We start from the raw sequence: 20,260 nt of genomic DNA on the forward strand, positions 1-20,260 counted from the left end.
AATTTCTGCAATTCAGCTGTTAGATTTAAAGCAGCAGTAACTTAAAAACCAAAACCTGGTTGACTTTTGCCTTTAAATTTATTGTTACTTTAAATCTAGCAGTTAATGGAAATCGAGCTGGTGCCTCCAATCTGCAGGTTATTACATTTCGGCCTGTATCTACCTTGGATTCATGAGTGGAGCATGCCCTCCAGTTTTGAGAGGCATAGATGGGACCAGCATTTGGAGAGCATGCTGGTTCCCGTCGTGCCATTTTGTCGACCTAGGTTTGACTCCTGGTAAACTGTCTCTCAATTTAGATATATTTTTGTACGTGCAATTATCATGTGACCTTACAGCAGACAATTATATGACCCAGAGTGGGTACTGTTATCATGCAGTGTTAGGGGCCTCCAGTACCAGAGAAGCCTTGACGTTGACCTAGAGGCTTATTATATCTTTGCAAATATATGTAACTAAGATCTCTGAATTTTGTTCTACCATGTAGTTTTTCAAATCTTATTGCTAAAGCCTCTTTGTGTGCTGCAGAAAATCTGTTTTGTGTAGCTTTCTAGTTTAAAACAACCTCTTTCAGCACCTGAGGGGTATTACTAATTTCTCTGACGTCCTAAGTGGATGCTGGGGACTCCGTCAGGACCATGGGGATTAGCGGCTCCGCAGGAGACAGGGCACAAAAGTAAAAGCTTTAGGATCAGGTGGTGTGCACTGGCTCCTCCCCATATGACCCTCCTCCAAGCCTCAGTTAGATTTTTGTGCCCGGCCGAGAAGGGTGCAATCTAGGTGGCTCTCCTAAAGAGCTGCTTAGAGTAAAAGTTTGTTAGGTTTTTTATTTTCAGTGAGTCCTGCTGGCAACAGGCTCACTGCTACGAGGGACTTAGGGGAGAGAAGTGAACTCACCTGCGTGCAGGATGGATTGGCTTCTTAGGCTACTGGACACCATTAGCTCCAGAGGGAGTCGGAACACAGGTCTCACCCTGGGGTTCGTCCCGGAGCCGCGCCGCCGACCCCCCCTTGCAGATGCCGAAAAGTGAAGGTCCAGAAACGGCGGCAGAAGACTCTTCAGTCTTCATAAGGTAGCGCACAGCACTGCAGCTGTGCGCCATTGTTGTCAGCACACTTCATAGCAGCGGTCACTGAGGGTGCAGGGCGCTGGGGGGGGGGCGCCCTGGGCAGCAATGATAGTACCTTATTCTGGCTAAAAATACATCACATATAGCCCCTGGGGGCTATATGGATGTATTTAACCCCTGCCAGGTCTCAGAAAAACGGGAGAAGAAGCCCGCCGAAAAGGGGGCGGGGCCTATTCTCCTCAGCACACAGCGCCATTTTCCCTCACAGAAATGCTGGTGGGAAGGCTCCCAGGCTCTCCCCTGCACTGCACTACAGAAACAGGGTTAAAACAGAGAGGGGGGGCACTTATTTGGCGATATGTATATATATATTAAAATGCTATAAGGGAAAAACACTTATATAAAGGTTGTCCCTGTATAATATAGCGTTTTTGGTGTGTGCTGGCAAACTCTCCCTCTGTCTCCCCAAAGGGCTAGTGGGGTCCTGTCCTCTATCAGAGCATTCCCTGTGTGTGTGCTGTGTGTCGGTACGTGTGTGTCGACATGTATGAGGACGATGTTGGTGAGGAGGCGGAGCAATTGCCTGAAATGGTGATGTCACTCTCTAGGGAGTCGACACCGGAATGGATGGCTTATTTAAGGAATTACGTGATAATGTCAACACGCTGCAAGGTCGGTTGACGACATGAGACGGCCGGCAAACAAATTAGTACCTGTCCAGGCGTCTCAAACACCGTCAGGGGCTGTAAAACGCTCATTTACCTCAGTCGGTCGACACAGACACGGACACTGACTCCAGTGTCGACGGTGAAGAAACAAACGTATTTTCCTTTAGGGCCACACGTTACATGTCAAGGGCAATGAAGGAGGTGTTACATATTTCTGATACTACAAGTACCACAAGAAGGGTATTATGTGGGGTGTGAAAAAACTACCTGTAGTTTTTCCTGAATCAGATAAATTAAATGAAGTGTGTGATGATGCGTGGGTTTCCCCCAATAGAAAATTATTGGCGGTATACCCTTTCCCGCCAGAAGTTAGGGCGCGTTGGGAAACACCCTTTAGGGTGGATAAGGCGCTCACACGCTTATCAAAACAAGTGGCGGTACCGTCTCCAGATAGGGCCGCCCTCAAGGAGCCAGCTGAGAGGCTGGAAAATATCCTAAAAAGGTATATACACACATACTGGTGTTATACTGCGACCAGCGATCGCCTCAGCCTGGATGTGCAGCGCTGGGGTGGCTTGGTCGGATTCCCTGACTGAAAATATTGATACCCTTGACAGGGACAGTATTTTATTGACTATAGAGCATTTAAAGGATGCATTTCTATATATGCGAGATGCACAGAGGGATATTTGCACTCTGGCATCAAGAGTAAGTGCGATGTCCATATCTGCCAGAAGATGTTTATGGACACGACAGTGGTCAGGTGATGCAGATTCCAAACGGCACATGGAAGTATTGCCGTATAAAGGGGAGGAGTTATTTGGGGTCGGTCCATCGGACCTGGTGGCCTCGGCAACAGCTGGAAAATCCACCTTTTTTTTTACCCCAAATCACATCTCAGCAAAAAAAAAGACACCGTCTTTTCAGCCTCAGTCCTTTCGTCCCCATAAGGGCAAGCGGGCAAAAGGCCAGTCATATCTGCCCAGGGATAGAGGAAAGGGAAGAAGACTGCAGCAGGCAGCCCATTCCCAGGAACAGAAGCCCTCCACAGCTTCTGCCAAGTCCTCAGCATGACGCTGGGACCGTACAAGCGGACTCAAGTGCGGTGGGGGGTCGTCTCAAGAGTTTCAGCGCGTAGTGGGCTCACTCGCAAGTGGACCCCTGGATCCTACAAGTAGTATCCCAGGGATACAGACTGGAAATTCGAGACGTCTCCCCCTCGCAGGCTCCTGATGTCTGCTTTACCAACGTCTTCCTCCGACAGGGAGGCAGTATTGGAAACAATTCACAAGCTGTATTCCCAGCAGGTGATAATCAAAGTACCCCTCCTACAACAAGGAAAGGGGTATTATTCCACACTATATTGTGGTACTGAAGCCAGACGGCTCGGTGAGACCTATTCTAAATGGGAAATCTTTGAACACTTACATACAAAGGTTCAAATCAAGATGGAGTCACTCAGAGCAGTGATAGCGAACCAGGAAGAAGGGGACTATATGGTGTCCCTGGACATCAAGGATGCTTACCTCCATGTCCCAAATTGCCCTTCTCACCAAGGGTACCTCAGGTTCGTGGTACGGAACTGTCACTATCAGTTTCAGATGCTGCCGTTTGGATTGTCCACGGCACCCCGGGTCTTTACCAAAGTAATGGCCGAAATGATGATTCTTCTTCAAAGAAAAGGCGTCTTAATTATCCCTTACTTGGACGATCTCCTGATAAGGGCAAGGTCCAGAGAACAGTTGGAAGTCGGAGTAGCACTATCTACGACAGCACGGGTGGATTCTAAATATCCAAAATCGCAGCCGTTTCCGACGACACGTCTGCTGTTCCTAGGGATGGTTCTGGACACAGTCCAGAAAAAGGGTGTTTCTCCCGGAGGAGAAAGCCAGGGAGTTATCCGAGCTAGTCAGGAACCTCCTAAAACCAGGAAAAGTGTCAGTGCATCATTGCACAAGAGTCCTGGGAAAAATGGTGGCTTATTACGAAGCGATTCCATTCGGCAGATTCCACGCAAGAACTTTTCAGTGGGATCTGCTGGACAAATGGTCCGGATCGCATTTTCAGATGCATCAGCGGATAACCCTATCTCCAAGGACAAGGGTGTCTCTCCTGTGGTGGTTACAGAGTGCTCATCTTCTAGAGGGCCGCAGATTCGGCATTCAGGATTGGATGCTGGTGACCACGGAGGCCAGCCTGAGAGGCTGGGGAGCAGTCACACAGGGAAAAAATTTCCAGGGAGTGTGATCAAGTCTGGAGATTTTTCTCCACATAAATATACTGGAGCTAAGGGCAATTTACAATGCTCTAAGCTTAGCAAGACCTCTGCTTCAAGGTCAGCCGGTATTGATCCAGTGGGACAACATCACGGCAGTCGCCCACGTAAACAGACAGGGCGGCACAAGAAGCAGGAGGGCAATGGCAGAAACTGCAAGGATTTTTCGCTGGGCGGAAAATCATGTGATAGCACTGTCAGCAGTGTTCATTCCGGGAGTGGACAACTGGGAAGCAGACTTCCTCAGCAGGCACAACCTCCACCCGGGAGAGTGGGGACTTCATCGGGAAGTCTTCCACATGATTGTGAACCGTTGGAAAAGACCAAAGGTGGACATGATGGCGTCCCGCCTGAACAAAAAACTGGACAAGTATTGCACCAGGTCAAAAGACCCTCAGGCAATAGCTGTGGACGTTCTGGTAACACCGTGGGTGTACCAGTCGGTGTATGTCTTCCCTCCTCTGCTTCTCATACCCAAGGTATTGAGAATTATAAGACGTAGAGGAGTAAGAACTATACTCGTGGCTCCGGATTGGCCAAGAAGGACTTGGTACACGGAACTTCAAGAGATGCTCACAGAGGACTCATGGCCTCTGCCGCTAAGAAGGGACTTGCTTCAGCAAGTACCATGTCTGTTCCAAGACTTACCGCGGCTGCGTTTGACGGCATGGCGGTTGAACGCCGGATCCTAAGGGAAAAAGGCATTCCGGAAGAGGTCATTCCTACCCTGGTCAAAGCCAGGAAGGAGGTGACCGCACAACATTATCACCACATGTGGCGAAAATATGTTGCGTGGTGTGAGGCCAGGAAGGCCCCATGAAGAAATTTCAACTCGGTCGTTTCCTGCATTTCCTGCAAACAGGAGTGTCTATGGGCCTCAAATTGGGGTCCATTAAGGTTCAAATTTCGGCCCTGTCGATTTTCTTCCAGAAAGAATTGGCTTCAGTTCCTGAAGTCCAGAAGTTTGTCAAGGGAGTACTGCATATACAACCCCCTTTTGTGCCTCCAGTGGCACTGTGGGATCTCAACGTAGTTCTGGGATTCCTAAAATCACATTGGTTTAAACCGCTCAAATCTGTGGATTTGAAATATCTCACAGGGAAAGTGACCATGCTGTTGGCCCTGGCCTCGGCCAGGCGAGTGTCAGAATTGGCGGCGTTTGTCTCAAAAAAGCCCATATCTGATTGTCCATTCGGACAGGGCAGAGCTGCGGACTCATCCCCAGTTTCTCCCTAAGGTGGTGTCAGTGTTTCACCCGAACCAGCTTATTGTGGTACCTGCGGCTACTAGGGACTTGGAGGACTCCAAGTTGCTAGATGTTGTCAGGGCCCTGAAAATATAGTTTCCAGGATGGCTGGAGTCAGGAAAACTGACTTGCTGTTATCCTGTATGCACCCAACAAACTGGGTGCTCTTGCTTCTAAGCAGACGATTGCTAGTTGGATGTGTAGTACAATTCAGCTTGCACATTCTGTGGCAGGCCTGCCACAGCCAAAATATGTAAATGCCCATTCCACAAGGAAGGTGGGCTCATCTTGGGCGGCTGCCCGAGGGGTCTCGGCTTTACAACTTTGCCGAGCTGATACTTGGTCAGGGGCACACCCTGACTGAGGAGGACCTGGAGTTCTCTCATTCGGTGCTGCAGAGTCATCCGCACTCTCCCGCCCGTTTGGGAGCTTTGGTATAATCCCCATGGTCCTGACGGAGTCCCCAGCATCCACTTAGGACGTCAGAGAAAATAAGAATTTACTTACCGATAATTCTATTTCTCGTAGTCCGTAGTGGATGCTGGGCGCCCATCCCAAGTGCGGATTGTCTGCAATACTTGTACATAGTTATTGTTACAAAAATCGGGTTATTATTGTTGTGAGCCATCTTTTCAGAGGCTCCGCTGTTATCATGCTGTTAACTGGGTTCAGATCACAGGTTGTACAGTGTGATTGGTGTGGCTGGTATGAGTCTTACCCGGGATTCAAAATCCTTCCTTATTGTGTACGCTCGTCCGGGCACAGTATCCTAACTGAGGCTTGGAGGAGGGTCATAGGGGGAGGAGCCAGTGCACACCACCTGATCCTAAAGCTTTTACTTTTGTGCCCTGTCTCCTGCGGAGCCGCTAATCCCCATGGTCCTGACGGAGTCCCCAGCATCCACTACGGACTACGAGAAATAGAATTATCGGTAAGTAAATTCTTATTTTTATTTAGCAGTTGGGTCATTCCATGAAAATGGTCTTTTTATGTAACATTTGTTACCAGTTTTCATGACAAGCTTTGCATCAAAAGTAAAGCATATCATGTACCACACAAACAACATTTACTTTGCACAAAATATTCAAAACACATGCTCAAAAAAAAAATATATTTCACATGAAATATATTTCAAAATGTAATGTTTGTTACCATGGAATGACCCAGTTTCCATTTTATACTGTACTCTGGTTTCTTACCTCACTCCATAAATATACTTTGGCAGTTGGCCTCGTGCCAAGTAACCTGAGCAGGCGTACCAAAAAGAGAAAGAAGGAAACACTCGTTTTTGGGGGGGCACTCATTAAAAATTTTATATTTTTAATGAGTGACCCCAAAAAAACAAGTGTTTCTTTTTTCTCTTTTTGGTACATTATTAATTGTCTACTCTCAGGGGTGCACCTCCACATGAGTTATTCTTAAAATCCTTCTCTGAAGGATATCATTTCAAATTATTGTGGTTTATCAATTTACTGGTTGTTATAATCATAATATTTATATCTTACCACCTGTGCTCAAGTTTTCCCCTTTCCTTTCCCCTGATCCTACCCTTTCCTGATCCTATATATTTAAAAAAAACCTGAGCAGGCAGTAAGCACAGGAAGTGGAGCCCGACAAGAAAACATGCAATAAATATATATATATATATATATATATATATATATATAAAAGGTAAGGCACTCCTAAAGCTCAATACACACAATGCCGGTGCCTCCGTGAAACCGAAGTAATACAGCAGAGCAAAAGCGTGGCACTCACAGCAAATCGAAGAACTCACACAGTCAACAGAAGTTGATGTAACGTTTCAGTGGACACCCCACTGTCGTCAGACTTTTGTCTGACGACAGTGGGGTATCCACTGAAACGTTACATCAACTTCTGTTGACTGTGTGAGTTCTTCGATTTGCCGTGAGTGCCACGCTTTTGCTCTGCTATATATATATATACTAGGTGCTTCATCGCGCCCTACGGGCGCTCTTCACACCGTCGCAAGGGGCTACGCCCCCTTAACCCTTGCATGCCTTTCTGGGGTTTAATATTTGTATTATATGGAGTATTACCTGCATTCCTTTGTTAGTGGTTAAATATTGCACAATGAAAGGGCGTGCGATGGTGAAGGAGGCGCAGCCCCTTGCGACGGCGTGAACAGCACCTGCAGGGCACGATGTACAGAATGTAGCGGGTGCGGGGGGGACTGCGGATGGTGTCTGTAGATGCTGCGGGTGGAGGGGAGGCAGAAGTGGGGGTGGGGCCCGGATGGGGAAGGTTCGGGAGGTGCTGCGTGTGGGGGAGGGGCAGAGGAGTGGGGGATGCAGATGGGGGAGGGGTCCGGAGGCACTGCAGGTGGGGGAGGGGCAGGGGTGCCACGGGTGGGAGAGGGGCAGGTGTGGGGATGTTGTGGATGGGTGAAGGGTTCCGGAGGTGCTGTGGGATGGGTGTGCCGGGGGTTGGGTAGGGGACCGCAGGCACCATGGGTAGGGTAGGGGCAGGTACGGGTGTTGCGGCGGATGGGAAAGGAGGTCCGGAGGTGCTGCAGGTGGTGGAGGGGCAGGTGCGGGGGTGATATTGGTGGGGGAGGGGTGGGTGAGGGGGGGACCGCTGATGGAGGAGGGTGTCTGCAGATGCTGCGGGTGGAGGGGGGCAGGTGTGGGGGGAGACGTATAAGGGGGGTGAATGGTGGAAGGGGCCTGGAGGTGCTGTGGGTGGTGAAGGGGTGGAGGAGTGGGAGCCACGGGTGGTGTAGGGGGTCTGGAGGCACAGCATGTGGGGGAGGGGAAGGTGCGGAGGTGTAGTGCATTGGGGAGAGGTCTGGAGGCGCTGCGGATACTGTACATGCCATAAAAGGTAGTTGGATGGTATGCAGTAACAGGGCCAGGACAGAGGTGACAGGGTCAGTACAGGGTTGATGGGGCCAGGACAGGGGTGACGGGGCCAGGACAGGGGTGACAGGGCCAGGACAGAAATGATAGGGACAGGATAGGGGTGACAGGGCCAGGGTAGGGGCGGCAGGACCAGGACAGGGGTGACGGGGCCAGTATAGGGTTGACAGGGCAAGCACAGGGGTGACAGGGCCAGGATAGGGGTAACAGGGCCAGCATAAGGGTGACAGGGCCAGGATAAGGGTGAAAGGGCCAGGATAAGGGTGAAAGGGCCAGAATAAGGGTGGCAGGGCAAGGCCAGGGGTGACAGGGACATGACAGAACACAGGGCACGGGAGAGATTGGTATTAGGGACAAAACAGTGGTGACAGACAGATGTGTCTTACCGGAGTCACTGCTGCTGGCTGCTGCTGTTCCATTCCAACCTGTTGGGATCTGCTGCTGCTGGAGACTTGGCATGGCTGACTCTCTCAGGCTGGAGTCCTGCTTTCTCTGCCAGTCCGCATCCCTCCCCCCCTCCTCAGTCACACACCGCAGACCTCGCGCAGCTGCCGGGCACTGTGGTAAGGTGAGACTAGAAATGACTGGTTAGCCCCCAGGAGATGCTGCGGCTGGAGGGAGGAGGGGGTCATAGCATGCACGTGGCGCGGACCTCACGGCTTCCGGGCACTGTGGTAAGGGGAGACTGGGAGTGACTGGTTAGCTCCCAGGAGACGCTGCGGCTGGAGGGAGGAGTGGGTCAGAGCCTGCAAGCAGCTCGGATTTCTGCAGCGCTACCCGCCAGCTAAAGTGTGTGAATGAGCTGGGCGCACTCCACTGCGGGTGGCAGCGCTGCAGCTAGCGGTGGGGTTGCCGGGGCTGGAGATAACAGAGGCAGTATGGAACCTGCACAGCGGCAGGTGCCTCACTAAACTGCAGCTAAGAAGCGTGGAGTGTGTCAGAAAGTGACGCTCCTCCGCACCAGAGAGACCCTGCTGAGTATGCCGATGTGGGGGGTCAAGCACACAGTGAGCCGGTGCCCGTCTGTCTGTATGACATACCCCTCACACACCCCCATACCTCCCAAATGTCCCGATTTTTGCGGGACAGTCCCATTTTTTGGGGTCTGTCCCGCTGTCCCACCCGCGGGTCGCAGTGTCCTGCGGTGGGGGGGGGGCAGTTGGAAAGCTCCTGTACTCGCTGTTCTGCTTAGCAGAGCAGCGGTGAATAGTGGAGACAGAGGGAGAGGGGGCATCAGGGGGTACGGATTAATGGGGGGGTTCCAGCAGCAGAGCCGGATTAAGGGGGGGGGGGGGGGGGGGGGGGGGATACGTACCGTTGGCCCCACAGTTTTAGAGGCCCCCCCGGCTGGAGTAGCTCTGTCCCAGCTCAGAAGCTCCCCCCCCCCCCCGTCCTGCCAGCAACAGTGGCAGCATTGTGCTACAGTCAGCACACGCTGCTGCATATTGGCAGGTCTGTGGTGTTGCAGGGAGGCAGCAGTCTCCCTGCTTTCTTCTCCCTGTGCGGGTGTGTAGGGGGGAGCGACCACCTCCTCTGGATTTAGCCCTAGCTGAGGGGCCAAAATCCCATAAAAAAAATAAAAACAAAAATCGGAATTTGCATAAGGGGGCGTGGCCGCGCGGGCCGCGATTAGGCCACGCCCCCAACCCCCAGCAGGCACAGCAATGAGATAGGGCTCCCCTGTCTCAAGTGCCCTGGGCCCCCCGGACTCATAATCAGCCCCTGGGGGCATGCCAGCAGCTCACAGAGCGCTGGGCATGCCCCCTCACTGACGAAAACGGGGACCCTCCCGTGAAGCCACGCCCCCTTTTCGCCGAGTGTTTCCCTCCTTCTGCCTGGAGAAAGCTCCTGCAGAAAGCTGGGAGGTATGCAGCCCTGTCTGTGACATGCCCAATGTCCATGCTATCTGCTTCTGCTCCTAGTCTCCTGTAGATTTGGCCAGATCTCTGTGACTCATTTGAATAACTCCGCCCACCGTTGTGACTCCGCCCAGCGTTAGCAAATGAATCACAAGGTCACAGAATAGGGCTATTTTATATAGGAGATATATATATATATATATATATACACACATATATTAATTACACAGAACTATTAAAGTAAAACTCCCCCACATATGTCACCTTTAGCAATTACTTATAGAGAACGTCCTCTGTGTCCCAAAGTAGGCAAGTATGTAGTGTAGGGGGTGTACAAAGTGTGTACTACACACCCATGTGGCTCTGGCCACACTCTCACAGCACTTAGTCACAGCTCCTCCCCCTCTCACTATAGGCCCTTGAACATTTTCAATCTCCGGCCCATAGGGCCTTTAATCCGGCCCTGTGGTTAAGGCTTAACTGTCAGAAACATGCTTGCATTTTGTATAATCTGCTACATGGTAAGGTAAAGTGTCTTGTTCTGTAATAATCTATTCTAAACAGGATGTAGTGCGGAATCTCTCATTGTGTAACATTAATAGGTAGATGTACAGTATTAAGCCTGGAGAAGCAATAAAGAAGTGATAAGTGGAAGGTGATAATGCACCAGCCAATAATCACTTGAGGGACTCAAAGCTATAGCAAAATATAATTTGCTCCTGTATTAAACTCTTAATTTTGCTGTTTCCTCCCACTTCAGAGGCAAAAAATGAGTTTTATGGTAGGAACTTACCTTTGTTAAAACTCTTTCTGCGAGGTACACTGGGCTCCACAAGGAATGGACAATGGGGTGTAGAGTAGGATCTTGATCCGAGGCACCAACAGGCTCTAAGCTTTGACTGTTCCCAGAATGCATAGCGCCGCCTCCTATATCACCCCGCCTCCCTGCACAGGATCTCAGTTTTTAGTTAACCAGTCCAATGCAGTAGCAGGAAGAGAGACGACAACGGTTAGTAGCCACAACACCGCATTCTCGCGACAGGAGACGTGTCAGCGGTTAATGCCATACCAACCCAAAGAAGCGAAGTGCGTCAGGGTGGGCGCCTTGTGGAGCCCAGTGTACCTCGCAGAAAGAGTTTTAACAAAGGTAAGTTCTTACCATAAAACTCGTTTTCTGCTGTGGGGTACACTGGGCTCCACAAGGAATGGACAATGGGGATGTCCTAAAGCAGTTCCTTATGGGAGGGGACGCACTGTAGCGGGCACAAGAACCCGGCGTCCAAAGGAAGCATCCTGGGAAGCGGCAGTATCGAAGGCATAGAACCTTATGAACGTGTTCACAGAGGACCGCGTAGCCGCCTTGCACAATTGTTCAAGGGTCGCACCACGTTGGGCCGCCCAAGAAGGTCCAACAGACCGAGTAGTATGGGCCTTAATGTGATCAGGAGCAGAGAGACCAGCCTTCACATAAGCATGTGCAATCACCATTCTAATCCATCTGACCAGAGTTTGCTTGTGAGCAGGCCAGCCACGTTTGTGAAACCCAAACACAACAAAAAGAGAATCCGATTTCCTAATGGGAGCAGTTCTCTTCACATAGATACGGAGAGCCCATACCACATCCAAAGACCGCTCTTTGGGAGACAGATCAGGAGAAACAAGTGCCGGTACTACAATCTCCTGATTAAGGTGGACCGAAGAAACCACCTTAGGTAGATAGCCGTGACGAGTCCTAAGAACCGCCCAGTCACGGTGAAATATCAGATATGGGGAACTACAGGACAAGGCACCCAAATCTGACACTCTTCTAGCTGAAGCAATAGTCAGCAGAAACACCACCTTAAGGGAAAGCCACTTAAGTTCAGCTGAACCAAGAGGTTCAAACGGAGACTCTTGTAACGCCTCCAAAACTACTGACAAGTCCCAAGGAGCCACAGGCGGGACATAGGGAGGTTGGATATGCAACACACCTTGAGTAAAGGTGTGCACATCAGGTAAGGTCGCAATTTTTCTCTGAAACCTGTCAAAGTCGAAAAATATTGCAGTACACACATCACGTACAAACTACACACAGATGGCCTCCGTGCGTGTACTTGTTCGGCTGTGCGTGCGCATATTCGCAATTTGCGTATGGTCGCGCCCGTGGTCCTGCGCATTAGCACGTGGTATGATTATTTACGGTAGAGTTTGTGAGCGCATGGAAAAGCTATCAAAACACATTACATATTTAATCCAAATAATGCACAATGTACACATAGTCTCCCTGCACCACATCAGCAAGTTACAACAGTTTAAATGGTATCAGAACAAAGGGATTCACCTTTACAGGATAGGAGGGGACAGAACAAGCTTATAAGGTGGTGTTTGGTATCCAGCTGTAGGGTATTTTAAGGGTAATATTCCGGTGTTGGTTTACAGAAGATCGCATGTTCCTGTGAATAGTTATGTGCAGGAGCAGAATATAGATATAAACTGTATTTATTGTACATTAGGTATGCGGCGGGAACCCAGAGGAGACCACCCACAAGTGCATCTTGAACAGACATCGCCCACCTATTCAAACCAACCTATGACCTCTCCTGTACTGTAAATGACCATCCCTGTGTCCAACGGACAAAGAGATTACAGTATCCATTGTGTTAAGTTTTGGAAGATTGTATAAAAGGAGCCAGCTGCAGGCCTGGTCACACAAGACTCCAAAAGTGATCTTTCTCCTTCATCCACTAGGGGCCACTGGAGTGTACAATGGGGGATATAGTAGGCAGACTGGGAGCTGGCACTTTAAATTCAAAACCATGTGACAAGCTCCTCCCCTACTATGTCCCCTCTCCAAGCCAGTGTTTTAGTGCCCAAGGGAGCTGGTTCACTCTTGGGACTTCTCTGAAGAATTTTTTTTTTTAATTATTTTATTTTTCTTTCTTGCATGCACAGACTGGCAGCTCTGCCACTGCCAGTCTGCACCGCGGGAGCTGCCAGCGGGGTCCCATCGCAGCTGCGTGCGGCTCGGGATGGGCCCCGGCTGAAGGAGACAGAGCTCTCCGGAGACTGGCCGGACACCGCTGCGTGCGGCGCGCGTCGGGGCCGCTCCGTCGGCAGAAGATACTGGCAGCACGGCAGCGGTGAGTATAAGTGGCCGGACACCGCTGCGTGCGGCGTGTGTCGGGGCCACTCCATCAAACATACAGAAACTTTACTTTGATCTAAAGTCCTCAGGGCTTAGTGGACTGATGCCCTGTAACAGGGATAGACCCATATTCAAATTTGAATAATTTACACAGTGACCTGGTTCAGAACCCACTCTGACCCAGCTCTAGTCTCCGGCGGCATCACGCTCCCCGCTCACTCCCTCCGCTCAGCGTGGCTCACAGAGCCGGCGGGGGGATACTTAGGACGCCTAGCAAGTTTAAATCAGGCGCCATTGGTGGGGGCGGAGCTTACTCCCGCTCGACACAGAGAACCAGTGGTCCCCCGCTGTCCGCTCTGGTCTCTGGCTGCGGCTCGCTCCCCCTGCACATAGATCCCCGCTCAGCACTGCTCACAGAGCCGGCGCGGGGATACTCGGGGCGCTGAGCAAGTTTAAATCTGGCGCCATTACGGGGGGCGGAGCTTACTCCCGCTCTCGGTTTCCTTACAGCGGAACAGAGAGCCAGTGGTCCACCCGCCAGCGCCGCCTCCCCCCCCTCCCTGCTGGTCTCCGGCCGCGGCATGCGGTACACAGATCCCTGCTCAGCGCGCACATAGCCGGCGCGGGGATACTCGGGGCGCCTAGTGGGGGGCGGAGCTTACTCCCGCTCTCTGTTTCCTTACAGCGGAACAGAGAGCCAGTGGTCCACCCGCCCGCGCCGACCCCCCCCCCCCCCTCCCTCCCTGCTGGTCTCCGGCCGTGGCACGCGGCACACAGATCCCTGCTCAGCGCGCACGGAGCCGGCGCGGGGATACTCGGGGCGCCTAGCAAGTTTAAATCTGGCGCCATTACGGGGGGCGGAGCTTACTCCCGCACTGTACTGCTGGGCTCAGCGCGCGCTGGCAGCCGTTCTGCAACGCTGCAGCACGGAGAAGGAGGGAATCGGAGGCACAGTGAGACATTTGTAGCTGGTAAGTTGTGTGCTAAATCTGCACTATAAAGTGCAGGATTGATTGGGCTGCTGTGATTGCACTTCATTGTTCCTCCCCCCCTTCTGCCTATTGCTGTGTTTGTGTGGGGGAGGGTGACAGGTGCTAGGTGCTGCCAGGGATGGAAAGGGTTCCAAGACCGCACAGAAGTTTTTTACAATGTCAGAACCCACACTAATGCTCTATATCAGGGCCTGTTACGCTCACTGAATATTTACAGTAAAATAGCAATACAAGCTTCCACCGAAATTTATTATAACAGGGACATCCAGGTACAGACCTGGGTTCTCGTCCCACATATCTTCACCTTGCCACATTAAATTTCCCCCGGCTTTACTCACAAGCTGGCCGCCATTTTGGGAAACCAGCGGAGCTTTCAAGAAACATGTTTTTCACCTGTTCTTACTAAATTAGCAGTACATACAGGGCGGGTAATGACTTCCCTTTATTATTCCTTTGTCTCACTTCGTAATAATACTGTTTGTAATTTGGGGAATGTGTGTGGCATCAGACGAATAGCCACTGTGGCTCGGTACGCTAATAGCGGGGAAATCTGAACAGAAACGTGCCTGTTACTGCACGATATAGTACAGAGAGTACGTAGGGCTACACTTCTTCAACCCACCTTTTCTCTTGTCGTTTAACTAAACGTAACACAGTCAGAGAATTCCCTATTCGGTGTGGATTGTGCGGTGGAGACATTTAATTAGCCCTCAACGCAGCTGCAACGCACTCCTGTTGGAACAGCTCAGCTTATGCAGGTAAGGTCTCTGTTAACCAGAGACACCGTCCGTCATTTCTCCTTCCTAGGTTTCTAGATGGAAGGTTGCTATCCTCACTGTTGCACCAATCTGCGGATGAGGGACCTCTCTTGGGCGAGGCGATAGATGTCCAGGATGCTGATGACGTCGGTTTTCTATGGAGTCTGAACCAGTATCTCAGGATATCGAGGCGCTTTGTACAGCAGTTTGTCTAATGCTGCAGGTAAAGGAGTCAGAACTAGACACTAAACGTTCCTCGGAGTTCAGCGACTTTTCCAGTTTCGGATAAGCTGGATATGCTTCGGTCGGCGGCCTGGAGACATCCGAATGCACAATTTCAGGTATCAAACAATGTTTGTTTTCCTATCCTTTCCCCGCAGACAGCAGGAAACGCCCTCTCCAATGGTATGCCCCTCGATGTATTGCCGGTCCAAGAAGCTGCAGGTTCCTGGTGCAACCTTGCTGAAGGAACCATCTGAGAGAAATAGGCGGCGGCAGGGGTTCTACCTTGTCCGATGCAGGTAGGTTGTGGAACAATTGCTGCGACCGTGACAGGCGGATATTGAATCCTAGTGGGCAGCAGAGGCGTAGTTCTTTACGGGCCTGGTTGGGAAGGATCTTCCTGCCTGGATTTCTCAGACCATTGGGGGTAAGTCCACTTTTCTTTCCCCTACTGCTGCTCCAGCAAGATGGACCTATACCGGTCTTTCCTTTTGACCTTTCCGTGCCCCTTCCAGATTTCTAGTCCATGACAGGGGCGGTATCTCCGTCCCCAAGGGATCTCGAAGTAAGAGGCAGAGGTTCAACATCCTCTGACCAGTCTAATTGTAGGCCCTCCAACACCCACCATAGGTCGGGCCTCCCTGCCACCTGGGAGTTCCCAGGGTGTGCGTATGTCTGTGTTTTTTTTTTCTGGGAGGTCTCGGTATGCTTGGGTTAGGTTTCTCATCACAGGTGGTTACATACTCGATTTTGGAGTCCAACCGCCTCAGTGGTTGCTCGCCACGGGTTTGTCGGTTTTCGCCGACAAGAGTCGTACTGCAGACGGCGTTACAGATGCCCGAAGCCAGATGGCTCGGCCAGGCCTATTCTAAACTTAAAATCCCTTCAGTCTGTGATTGCTAGTTTAGAGCAAAAACGGGTTTAGGCGTCCTTTATCATCAGGGATGCCTGTTTACTGGTTCCCTTTGGCCTTCCTCATTGGGCTTTTCTACGATTTGTAGTACAGGATACTCATTTCCACTTTCAGACCTTTCCGTTCGGTCTCTCTTCCGCTCCCACAGTCTTTATGAAGGTCACAGCATGGCCCTACTTCAAAGGCAGGGAGTGACGTTTGTTCCTTAGCTGGACAATCCACTACTGGAGACCCATTCTGCAGATCGGTTGCTCTGAATATCTGGAGGATCCAGGATCTTCTCGTACAGTTTTCTGTTTTTAAAGATGGTTCTCAACATGGTCTGTCAGAAGATTTTTACTTCCTCGGGACCGGTTCCCCTCTCTTCAGCCAAATGCGGCGCTGAGAGAGGTCACCTGCATCCTCCTCTGTGCAGAGGACAACGATCTTCATTCCACAAGCCGCCAGGTCGGGCATCCGGGAGAGTGGACATTCCCCGGAGTTTCGTCAGCTGATCCGCGGTTGGTAGAGTCCTCGCATCGACCTCAGGGCGTTCCGACTGTCTCTTCACCTACCCCTTTACTACTTTCGGACGAGGGCCCTGGTGGTAGTAGCCGTGGATGCCCTCACGGCTCCTTAGTCCTTCTGGTTAGTCTATATTTCTTCCTTTCCTGTTACTACCTCAATTTCTGCAACGCATCAAGGGAGACTGCGCGCTAGTCCTCCCGGGGACTCAAGTTTGGCCGCGCAGGACTTGGAGATCCACCCTGCACCTGTTGTCAGTTGCGGAGCCTTGGCTCCTACCTCTGCGGGACTGTTTACTTCAACAGGGTCCTTTTCTTTGTTCAGTCTTACACAGGTTTCGTTTAATAGCGTGGCTGTTCACGAGACCTTCTCAGAAGGACGGAGTTCCCTCGTTCGGTTATACCTACTAGGCTCCGATTTCGAAAGTCAGTTACCTCGCCTCATTTTTGCCACTTTGGGAAACTTTATGTGGCTTGGTGTGGAAGACGAGGGTTTTTGTCCCTTCGGTTTTTCATTTAGCCGCCTTCTTTGGTTTCTCCGGGTGGTTTTCTCTGCTGCGTTTCAACTAGGTTTACCTGAGTTTCAAGTCTCTGCTCTTTCGGTTTTCTTCCAAAGGATATTAGCCTGGCTGCTGAAAGTTCGGACTTTCTTGCAGGGAGTTCTCTAACAGCAACCCCCATTTGCGACCTCCGGCAGCACCAGGGAACCTCAGACTGGTTGGTGGAGATGGATTATCTCACTTGGAAGGTGGTCCTTCTTCTGGCCCCTGGCCTCGGCCAGATGGATGTCGAAGCTTGGATCTCTCTCTTTCCCTCTTGTCGGCCTTCTTGTCTGACATTAAATAAGGATACGGCTGAGCTTCATACTCAGCGGTCGTTTCTTCCAGGGGTGATGCCCGCTTTTCATATAACTCTGACACTTGTGTTTTCAACACTCTTGGCGACTTCACCGGATTCGTGACCTTTGGATGTTGTCAGGGCGCTCCGACTCTCTGTATACAGGCCTTTAGCTATTCGACAATCTGATTTCTTCTTGAGTCTGTACAATGCTCCCGTACTGAATGGCCGGGGTCCCGGCAGACGTTGGCCCATTGGATACATCTGACCATCAGACAGACTTATTTGGCGATTGCTCGAGAGCCTCCGTCTTCCATTTTGGCGCACTCCATGCGCTCTGGGGGACCTTCGGGGGCAGCCGCCCACAGGGTTTCCGTGAATACTTTATGTGGCAATGCCGCTTTATGTTTGTCACGTTTTACAGATTTGACTTTGTTGCGGCCTCTGTGTCACAGTTTGGCCGAGCGGTTTTGCAGGACTCTCAGCGCTCTCCCTCCCGTCTTGGGAGCTTTGGGACGTCCCCATTGTACACTCCAGTGGCCCCTAGTGGATGAAGGAGAAATTAGGATTTTGGTACTTACCGATAAATCCCTTTCTCCGATTCCACAGGGGCCACTGGACGCCCGCCTAGCGCTGTTTCCTCCTATACTTATCGGGTTGCATGTCACTGTGTGACTGCACGTTTTGTTCATATTACCCTCTCACTATGTTTCTAGATTTCCTTGGTGTTATCTTGTCCTAGTTGGCTTAGCGAATCTCCTCTACTTTACCGTTGGTCTTTTCCAGCTCTCCTCGGGCACAGTTTTAACTAGACTGGCTTGGAGGGGGGACATAGTAGGGGAGGAGCTTGTCACATGGTTTTGAATTTAAAGTGCCAGCTCCCAGTCTGCCTACTATATCCCCCATTGTACACTCCAGTGGCCCCTGTGGAATCGGAGAAAGGGATTTATCGGTAAGTACCAAAATCCTGATATCTAGATGACCGAGGACCAGACTGGGTAGCGCGGCGAAATCCAAACAAGTATGTACCATTGACTGTAGCCATTATTCTTTTGTATGTTATTGCTTTGTTATTGTAACCCCCTTTCAGTAATAATATGTTGTGATGTCGAAACCCGGCATTTTAAATACAATCTGGTGTCGTGTTTTCCTTTCCCTGCTAAGGTATTAAAGTGTATTTACAGCCACTTGGGCTGCTGCATTGTGCTAACAGCGTATAGGCCTGTGTACGCAAACTGTTTAGTTACTACGCCCTTTAGGCGTACGTACGCAGAGTGCGTACACTGTGCGACTTTGTGTACGTAAGGTTTGTGAATAATATAAAGGTGAAAGGTTAATTATAGCAGCCGCAGCGGCTCCATTTAAAGTGTATGAAATGACTTTTTAAAGTGTTGCTTTTAGTCCTTTATGTAAATCAGCGTTTACAATTGGGGGCTCACCCGATTTTCCACATACTCACAGCCTAACAGGTCATAGCAGACTTTATCAGCAAAGGGCGGACAGAAAGTATCCTACGTAACCATTTCTTGGTCGATGGATACACTGAAAACCCTACTTGTGTGCTGATTAGATGACGTCTGCTCTGTATGGTCTGCAGAGGTGCTGGTAGAACCCGTAAAACACAGGAAAAAAAGCTATTTAAAAATCTGTGAATTTTTTTGGCGAAAAAAAGCATACACAAAGGTGCACAGATACTTTGCATGCCCTCTCACATTGTTGAAAAACAAAGTTCAAATAGGTCATATTGTGTTTGATTCAGATTGGATTGTTTATCTGTTAAGTAGGTTTAAAAGTACATTTAAAAGTTGCTGCATAGCCTTGATATAGTTTTTTTTTTAAAACTCAGGCCTAAAATAACTTCTGGTGCTTGTATGGTGTGTCATTTCTTTATGAAAAAGGAAGCCGCATGGTCTGTCCTCCATTTTGGACTAACCACATGGCCTGTCCACCATCTTGTGTAAACCTCATGGATGTGGAAGGGGGAGGAGCAGTGGCCATTTTAGGAAGGTCATTTTCTAAATAGCTGAATTTCAGTCTGCTCAGAACAATCCGTTTCCTTGGTCACATCAAACACCATTTATGAGTTACCAATGCATTTATCGAACCCATGCCATAGTCAATTACAAATAGTTTAAATTGGGCCTAGTGAGAGTAAATGGTGAGATAAATGCTTGGCTTGGTGTAAGAAATTGGGGAAAAAATAAAAGAAAAGAAAAAAAATTACTCTTTTTCTTTCCCAGGATTTAGTTAACTCTCTGTTTGCTATAGGATAGCCATTAAAATGCAAATTAACCTGTGTAACTGCTTTTTCTTAGCAGTGAAAACCAAATAGCTTTGATATGCAAATAAGAGGTAAGGTGTCTCATAGGAGACCAGTGAATGGTACATATATATAATATTATTATAATTATGTGTATATTTATATCAGTATATGTTCTGCAAGATAGCTATCCAATCTGAATCATATCATTTAAATTATAGATTATTAGATTCATTTAGATCTGTGTGAAACCGGATACATTTGTGGCTATATTATTAAAAATTAAAATAACAATGTTTAAGGAAGTAAGTGTAAAGACACAAACGCAGTTCTGGCCTGGTTGTAAAAGTTTATACAGAACAAGTTGTGTCTAGTGGGCAATAGTAATTAGTATTGTTCACATTTATAGAGCTGTGTGATTTGTTTTATTGCGGACGCAGGGTTTTGTACACGTGTCTCGGACAAAGTACAGGACTGCGCGCGCAGCGTAAGAGACACGCACGGTTGCGTGTTTACGCAAAGTGCGTAAGAGTGCGGGCGCTAAGTACAAATGACACAATAGTACCGTTTAGTTCAAAGGTGGGACAGTAGCCATGCTACAATAGCACAAAACTACTCGGTTTCTAAAGCAGATTTGTATAAAACTTTTTTCGT

The sequence above is a fragment of the Pseudophryne corroboree genome, chromosome 11, assembly GCF_028390025.1.
Source record: "Pseudophryne corroboree isolate aPseCor3 chromosome 11, aPseCor3.hap2, whole genome shotgun sequence".
NCBI classification, from domain to species: domain Eukaryota; kingdom Metazoa; phylum Chordata; class Amphibia; order Anura; family Myobatrachidae; genus Pseudophryne; species Pseudophryne corroboree.